Source organism: Mandrillus leucophaeus, unplaced genomic scaffold (genome assembly GCF_000951045.1).
Source record: "Mandrillus leucophaeus isolate KB7577 unplaced genomic scaffold, Mleu.le_1.0 Scaffold89, whole genome shotgun sequence".
In the NCBI taxonomy this organism is placed as follows: Eukaryota; Metazoa; Chordata; class Mammalia; order Primates; family Cercopithecidae; genus Mandrillus; species Mandrillus leucophaeus.
In genome coordinates this window covers 4480667-4490283 of record NW_012109696.1, presented here as the reverse complement: position 1 = coordinate 4490283, position 9617 = coordinate 4480667, and positions in this window count along the sequence as shown.

Here is a 9617-nt window from a genome sequence, read left to right as displayed (position 1 = left end):
CCTTCTCCTAAGTCTCCATTATCTATCATTCCACTGTCTATGTCAACATGAATACATTTTTCAGCACCCAGTTATGAGTGAAAACATGCATTATTTGTCTTTTTGTGCCTGGCTTGTTCCGCTTAAGATAATGGCCTCCAGTTTCATCTAAGTTGCTGCAAAAGACATGATTATGACTGAGTAGTATTCCAGATATGGTTGTTTTTCACTTTACTGTGTGTTACGCAGTTCTCCAAAGCACTGTACTTATCTCCATTCCTACTAGCATTGATTGAAGCTCCACTCTTCAGCGAATTTGTGAAGAAAATATTATTCATTGTTATTTTAGTTTACATTACTGTACATTACATTACATTGTCAATTACTTCTCATTGGCTAGCAAGATTGAACATCTGTTTATGTTTGTATGCATAAGATTTTCTCATCTGTCAATTGCTTACATGTGTCCATTATATATTTGAAAGACTTTTCATATTTTCTAGATACAATTCTATTTTTTTGGTAAAAAAATTTTTTTTTAGTATATTACTTGTATTTTAATGTTGATTATACTATGTTTTATTATATAAGAGTTATAAATGATAATGTAGCCATATTTATCAAGCATTTTCTTTATTATTCATACAAATTTTGTCTTGTGAAATAAATTATTCTCCATCCCAAGGTTTAGGATGCTAGGTCTTGTTTGCATAAATTTTATTAAGGATTATATACATATATATGTATAAAAATATTACAGATACATATATGTACAAATACACATACATTTCATACATATATCAGTGAAGACATGTATATGTATTATACATATAAAATATTGGCAAATATTACAATAATTATATAATTGGTCATTTAACTCAAATAGCTAAAAACCTGACAAATTATTCCAAACTCTTTGTGTTGCTGTTGTCTTCTATATAAAATGGAGATTATTTATTTTACTGTATTTTATCAGTGCTTTATACATTTATAAAAGTGAAGTGCTTAGAACAATGCCTGGTATCTTAAAACTCTTAATAAAAACTTGGTATCATTTTGTTATCATTATTATGTTTTATACTGTTTGTTTTCTGGCCTTGGTGTAAGGCTAGGCTAACATAATAAAATGGCATGAAATTCATTTTGTATGATTTTAAAAAATATCTACTCTATCTTACAATCTATTTCATAAAAAAAATTATGTGAACATGATTATTTTTCCTTATCAACCATTTAGGTTGTTTGAACATTTTATGAGTCTTTAACTAAAATGCTTTTTATATATGCTCACTGTCTTTTATATTTAATTTATATTGATTTTATTTTTTGTGCTATTTTAAAATTTGTTTTCACTCTGTTTTTCTAAATTTTTGATTTGATTAATAATGTTCATTCCCTATCCCTTTGTAAATTTTGAATATAAAGTAGTAACTTTTCCCTGAAATATTATGTTGGTGTACCCTACCAGTGCTTTGGTTTTATTCAGTTTGAAATATCTTCTAATTTCCCCTAGAATTTTTTCTTTCAGTAATAAATTACTTGGGTCTTAGTTTTTAATTTCTAAATGCTTTAGTATTGGTGACGATTTTGTATTACTTTCTTCTGGGATTTTTTTTTGTTAATAGAAAATAATATACACTTATTTGGCTTTTCAAAACTTTTCTGAATCCCACTGCATGTTAAATTTTTAAAAGTTGGATACACTTAAAAAGGGAACTGAGAGTTTTGAAATCTTTGAGTACAGGTTTCTATGGATATTTATTTGATTAAGTTTGATAATTTGTGTTATTCAAATGTTTCATTGTAACTAATTTTATTTGCTTGCTTTATTCATTTTCAGAATATTCTGTTAAAAGCACTTATTACAATGACAGATTTGCCCACTTTTTTTGCCTGTTTGTCATTGTTTATGGACTCTATGTTATTACGTACATGTAGGATAAGTGCTTTTATCATTTCTTTGTTTCCCCTGGTGTTTCTGTTTGCTAAAAAGTCTATTTCATTTGTCATTGACAGTTACACCATCTTGTTTTACTGGTTGGGTTTTTAAAATACCTCTTACTTTCACTATTTTTGCATCTTTATATGTTTCGAGTTATTCTTTTAAAATGCATATAGATTTTCACTTGCTTCTTTCTGATAATCTACAACTTTGAATAACATAGTTTATTATTTCTGTCTTTAACTGATAACATATTTGGGGTTATTTCTGTCACTATATATTAAGTTTTTAATTTACCATGTATTCTCATTTCTTCTTTTTTTCTTAGTCTACATTTTTAAAAATTGCATTAAATTAGGCTTATCTACTCATTTCCCCCTTATTATCAATTTGATACTTTTATTTCCTATTTACATAAAAACATCAAAATGTTTGCTGATATGGTTTGGAGGTTTGTCCCCTCCAAATCTCGTGTTGAACTATCATGCCCAGTGTTGGATGTGGGGCTTAGTAGGACAAGACTGGATCACAGGGGTGGATCACTCAAGAATGGTTTGGCACCATCCCCTAGGTACTGTCCTGGTGATAGTGAGTGAGTTCTCATGAGACCTGGTCATTTAAGTGCGTGGTGCCTCCCTCATTCCTCTTACTCCCTTTCTTGTCATATCAGACGTTGGCTCCCACTTTGCCTTCTGCCGTGATTGGAAGCTTCCTGAGACCTCTCCAGAGGCTGAGGCTGTACCATACTTCTTGTACAGCCTGCAGAACTGTGAGCCAATTGAATCTCTTTTCTTTATAAATTGCCCAGTCTCCGTTATTCCTTTATAGAGATGCAAATGGACTAATGCATTTGTTTATTGTATAAAACCAATCAATAGCTTTATGTGAAGATTTTATTAACTTTTTTCACCAATAAAATTTTAATGTTTAACCACCATTAAAATTTTATTGGTGAAAAAATGTTTACCTCTCAACCACTTATTCATATTCATTGGTATTTTGTTCAGTCTATTATTTTCATATCATTTTTCAACTCACACATGACTATTTTTAGTAACAAAGTTTTTCAAGTTTATCTGTGTTTACCAGTATTTTTCCTTAACATTTTTCCTATCATAGTCTTTATTTCTGTGTTTGTGCTTTTAAAATTGAAGCACAACCTTTACTGTTCTCCTGGCTATGATGGGATAATGTAAATATTCTGTCTTGATTAAATAAAAAAACCTCTTGCGTTTTATGTTTGAATGACTATTCTTACTAACTAAAAAGGAAAGGTCAAAACATAGTTATTTTATATAAAATAACAAAACTTGTCTTAAGAAAGAGCTCTTAATAGACCTAGGCCTTGAAAGATAATCATTTAAAATGGAAACAATATTCATAGAAGCACCAGATCTGTACATTTTTGCTTATGACATTTGCTGAAACCTCACGTAGGAGATGTTGAATGATACTTTAGTTGGGCAAGCATTTTAGGTTTAAAATTATTCGCACAGTATATATTGCACTACACAATGCTTTCCAGATTTTATAGTTGCTGAAAAGCTAGTTATTGTCATTTTGAAAGTCTTATGTCTTTTATTTGTTTGTGTTACAGCTTTCCTCTTGGTGTCTTCTGCTTTTGAGGTGTAGACTTTTTAAAAATTGTATTTCTAAGTGTTTATGTGCTTTCAAATTGGGGATATATGTATTCCTTTAATTCCTGCATTTTTAAAAATGCAGACTCTCTTTAAAAATCTTCTTTCTCATTTAAAAATATTTATTACTTCTACTTTTTGTCTTTTTCATTATATTCTTCAATCTCTCAAACTTTATTTCATATACTCATCTATTTCTTTTTCTGGGCTACCTTGTGAGTACTTTTCTTCCCTGTCTTCCAGTTTAGTAATTCTTACTTATCTATATCTAATTGCCTATTTAATTCTTTGATAACAGTTTTAAAATTCACCAACAGTTTTTGTGGATGCTCTAGGCATTTTGCTTGTTGACTTTCTGAAGGGTCAGAGAGAGATAAGAGGCGCTTATTAGGACAGTGTTTTGAGAAAACCAAGCGTTCGCAGGAAGATGCCAGTGGAAGCGTCACCAGAGCCCTTCATCACAACAAGGTTCCTGCTCATTCCTCTCACAAGCAAGGGCACTTTTGTGAGAGTTTTGATGGGACATCTTCAGGCATCCTCCTTACGCTTCTGAATTGGCTCCTTCCATTTCTTTTTGTTTCCTAATTTTAAAATATCTGTAAAGGGCATCCATTTTTCTTCAGTTAATAATAATAATAATAATAATAATAATAATAAAAGACTGCATTGCCAGGGTTAAATTCCCAGGACCGTCAGTTCCTTAGGGATGGACTAAATGGGGGCGTCATCACTTACAAAAATGTCTTGAATTTGATGGTGCTTATGTTGAGAAATAAAGTTTATATTTTTTATTTTTATCTTTTATTTCTATTTCTATGAACTTTTAAAAGTCTCCTATATTATAGTATATCTATATTCTAGACGTTATCTATTTATCTATCGTCTGCCTATTATCTGTCAGCCAATCTATCTGTTCTATGTATGTACGTATGTATGTATCTATCTGCCCGACTATCATCTATCATCTATCTATCTACCTACCTATTTACATAATATGTAATTTATCAATCTATTGGTCTATTTATCTATCTATCATCTGTCTATATCTATTTATCTATCTGCCTATCTATCTGGTTATCTCTCTCTCTGTCTTCTATCTACCTATTTATCTACCTGTCTGTATTTTATTGTCTATCTATCTATCTATCTACCTACCTACCTACCTACCTACCTACCTATCATCTGTCATCTACCTATCTATGCCTTTCTCTCTCTGTCTGCCTGTCTGTCTATTTGTCTGTCCCTTTGTCTATCTGGTTATATCTCTCTTATGCTACCCTAGCCTGTTCTGTGTGCTTTGCCTATCTATCCTTTTATTGCCATCAAATCAGCAATAACTCACATATTTAGTGTCACTGATTCGAAGCCATACTTCAAGAGGAAGAAACTGACAATACCCACCAATTACCTTGCAATTATTTAGTCTAATTTATGCTAAAACTCTTAAAATATACAGAAGTATTGAAATGAAATAACAATTAGCCTTAGATGTAAAGTATTACTTTTTAAGGCTGTTCAACCAATGTTGATGTGTTAAATCCATTTCATGTAAGCAGTAACCACCCATTTAAGTAAAAAAAAAATTATGCTTTAAGAATGAAGTGTGAACCCAGAAGTAATTTATTATTTCAATGATACCTAAGAGATATTACTAAGTTACTATCACTTGTCCATATTTTACTAGCTATGCAATATCAATCCCCAATTTTTAAGTGTACAGGGCCCTTTTCTGTATTACAATATTTTATGAATTACATATGATAGTGCTGTAATTCAGATCAACTTTAGTGGCATGTGATCTCCTGACACTTTCTTAAATACGTGAACTCCAGATCTCAAATGTGGAAGGGAGTATGTTAAATCGTAATGAAACTAAACCAGCGATATGTTTGCCACAGAAAACTTACTTGTGGATGGCAGAGATTGAAATGATAATGGGTACATAAAAACCGCAGACATACCCTCTGTTAAAATGAGAAATATGTGAGTATAATATATTTAATAATAAATATACAGACTTTTAAATAAAGGTGATCAGACTCCAGGTTGTTCCTTGGCCTTCCCACTCAATTACCTGTCCAGACGCCTCTAAAAATTCCTCTAAGTCTCTCTCTAAGAGATGACTGAATAAAACGAAAAGTTTTTATTGGCAGCAACTAAAGACATGTGAGCCTTATTTAGGAAATAAATTTTGATTGAAAGATAAATGACCCGCTATGTTCTTTGTATCAATTTGAAAATAGATTGAAGCTTCGAGAGGAATACAATTGATTTTCTCGGTTCCATTTCATTGGCAGCAGCTTTTCTAAACTGAAAATTGGTAGACATTTAAAAATCTGTTTCATGCTTTTAAAATATGGTTTTACGTTTAAAAACTAAAAATTCGTAAGAAATTAAAGTCAAAACTCACCTGCACTTGATATTGCTGAACTCTGGGGTCATGGCCATTAGAGGCAGCCCTGTGAAGGGCTTGACATGAATTCTGCATGCAAATCAAACTACTGGGGAAGGAGAAAGCATGATCGACATTCAGTCCAAACAAGAGACAAGGAAGTCACCAAGCAGTCTTGCTGGGGCCAGCGTGTGAACCACACTGGAACTGCAGTGAGGGTAAACAGGAGGTAGGGGATGCTTACAGGTTCAGGAAACTGTGAGGGAAACCGAAAACTAGAACCAGGAGAAGCCCGGGGCTCAGCTGGTCCACAGCATGATTCATGCAAAGGGCACTGGAAGGAGAGGAGGGGTGGAGTGAGGACCGTGGCTAAGGCTGATGAGGCCTGTGTCTCAAGGGGAAAGGGAAGGTCTCCGAGTCGTGGGGTTGGTGACCAGGGTTCCACTGGAGGAATCTGAGTGCCGTGTTGTGAAGAGGCAAGAGGGATCTCCCATGAGCGCCCACCATTTGTTAAATATGTGCTCTACATAATGCCTGATTCCCTCAGAAACCCTGAGCAATAAGTCTTACTTTCTTCATCTTCAAGGTGATGAAACAGGGAAGCAAAGTTGCCTTAATCCAGGCAAGACCAAAACCCAAAGGTGTCTGGCTCAAACCTCAGGGCTGTCTCGCCACCCCATGTCTGGCTCAAACCTCAGGGCTGTCTCGCCACCCAAATCTCCCCGGAGACTGGGCATGATTTGGTTCTGTTGGTTACTCTGAGAGAGAAAGGGCAGGGAAAACGGGTAGGTTAAGGCCCTAGCAGGGAGGGACGAGAGATAGAGAGGGATGCTATGGTCGCGGAGTTCTTCCAGGCAACGTACCTGGAGATGGGAAAGAGCTGTGAGGTCCCAGAGCCATGCCCCTGTGGGTGAGAGGCCTAGAAGTCACAGAAGGCAACAGCCAGCTGTGGCTTCCATACGTGCTAGTGACACATGCGCCTCCGTTTCTTCTTGTATTATATGGGCGTCACCGCGTTTCCTTCACACCTTGGCACAGGAGATCACAATCGACAATGCAGTGAGAAGCACCCGCAATGGGCTGCAGATATTAGGCGTGAAGACAGTGAGTTACTCAGCTGATTTGTTCCCTGGAGAGTCAGGCTACCTGGTCATCCTACTCAATATCCAGGACTTCCCGAACCTCGAGCCTGGGTGGGCACCGTTCAGAGGCCCCCAGCCCCTGCACTTCTCCTCGAGGGCCGAGCTCACCGTCACATCCCTGGAGCTTGGAACTAAGTAACCACTTCATAAACACATGGATTTCGGGGTGCCCAGGCCCCCATAAAGAGATCAAATTATGTCTCCTGCATTCTGCTGTAATGAAATGAATCATAAAATATGTTTCAGAAGAAAAGTACTATAAAAAAGTTTCAAAATTGTTGTTTGAAAAGGTAAGTTATAGACACCTGTAAGATAATTTCTGGTGGAAAAGTTGATTGCCTGCTGACCCTGGGTACTGGGAACAGCCAATATTCAGCACTCCTCACTCCTTATTCAGCCTCCAGCACCTCTGTGTGGTGCTGTTACAGTTTGCACGGACAGCTGGCAGGTCCAGGAAAGTTAAATACCTGCCCGGGTCATGGGGGCAGTACCTGGGTGGAAGCTTTCCTATGAATTGAAACACTTACACCTTTTTGTTAACGAAATGAGATGTACACAAGTAAAGTCATGTTAATTGACAGAGCTGGTAGATTAGAATTGTGCTCAGTGAAGTCCTGAATTATCCAAAACCATATCAAACACCCAGCCCAGTTTTGTGTGATTAACACAAATTCCTTTTTCATCAAGAGTCACCCGTAGATCTCATTTTGCCAATTATCTAAAGACTGTGGTTCTTTGAATAAACCAACTCTCAACTCCAGAGTGTTTGCTTTGTAGGAGTCTTCAGTTTTTATTCCAAGTCACAAAGAACCACTTGTTCTTCACATGAAAATAAATATGCAGAGAGAGAGAGAGAGTGAGAAAGAGAGAGAGAGAGAGTGAGAAAGAGAGAGAGAAAAGGAATAATTATGCCCAAAGGATAAATCAGCTAAACAAAAGTGATTTGGAACTTAAAAAGCAAAAAGGGGAAGAGAGCATGGAGACATTTCTGTGCACAAGAGGAAAGGAAAGAAGTAGTTTAAGGAAAGGTGTGATTTTTTTTCAGCTATCTTCTGTCTAAAATTAAAAACTAGAAGACAGTGTCTATTTTTGTCTTTATTTTTCCCTTGAAATGTTTAAACTTTCGCCATGGAAGAATCACAAACCTCTTAACCGAGGCCTAGTATCCTGATGGTGAAGCCTCCTGGGTAACCAACAAAATGCTTTTCCAAAGCAGGTGCTACTGGAGACTCTTCTGTCGGGACAGCCCTGGCCTGGGTCTGCCCTGCTTGCTCAGCACCTTAGGAGTTAAGAATAAACTTCGTCTATGTCTTGCTTTGTGGACCTGCTTTAGGCAAGTGGAACTGGTTTGATTCTTAGTTGGAGGAAGCAAAACACAGAGAATAAGTCAGGGACAGATGTCCTTGGGGCCAGTGACAATTTAGGTTCCCAGCCAGGAGTGAGAACTTCTGCAAAGCACAAAGGTTTCCAGTGCAAGAAGCCACCCAGGAGTTGAACCAAATCAGCCCCTGGCTGACACAGGCCTCCACCAGGAGGCGGTCCTGACCCAAGCTGAGTTCCAACACCGTCCCCTTGTGAGGGCCAGAAGGACCTTCCTGCTCTCCTCCCTAACGGGAGCTGCGGGAGACTTGTAACGCGTCCCCATCCACAGCTTCTCTTGGAATCTGCAGGCCCAAAACTTCCATTACAGACTCCGGGTAATGTTGATGGGGTTTCCCGAGTAATCCTGTGAGATTTGTTTAATAACTACGCTGTTTCAAAACAGAGAAGGGATGGGTGTTCTGATTTAATTAGAAACTGCTATAATCGGTGCCTTTCCCTCCAACCGCAGAGTGTCTGGTGCGCCACCACCAGTGGCTAGGAAGACTTCCTTACATTTGCTGGCAAAAGCCACTGTGGCCGGCACGTTGGGGGGTGTCAGCTTTTAATTGTAACTGTCTTGCAGAGCGGTGTTGTTTTAATATCCTGTATAGATTTTTATGTAATACACTTACTTGCAGGCAGCCCGAAGCAAGAATCAATTCTGTGAAGGGCTCTTCTTTTGTTAAAAGCCAATCTTGTTTTAATGATGCATGAAGAAATATTCGAGCATTGACATTTTTCTGTCAGGTTTCTTTTGAAAAATCAATTAAGATAATACTGCTTTGACCTAGTTATCTAGTTAATGCTTATTAGGAATGTAATATGATTTACTGTCAGCATAATAATTTTTGTATCTTATCCCATTAGCTTGTGCATATTTCAAAGTGTATTACACAATGGTCACTTCTTAAAATGTAATGTAGCAGAATGCATTAATTAGATTGACTAGGATCATTAGACAGAAACTATCTCATTGGCTCCTTGTATCAAATTTGTATACAATCTTTATCAAGATAGTGCATTATTTACATGCCTAGAAAACTGCTTCTTAACCAGAGAGTGGGACTTAGCCACTTTCTGCACGCCCAACTATTCTTTTACGAATTACAAATACTTGATACTTTTGCTTAAAACTGATTAATTTGGGGTTTGTCATTATGCAT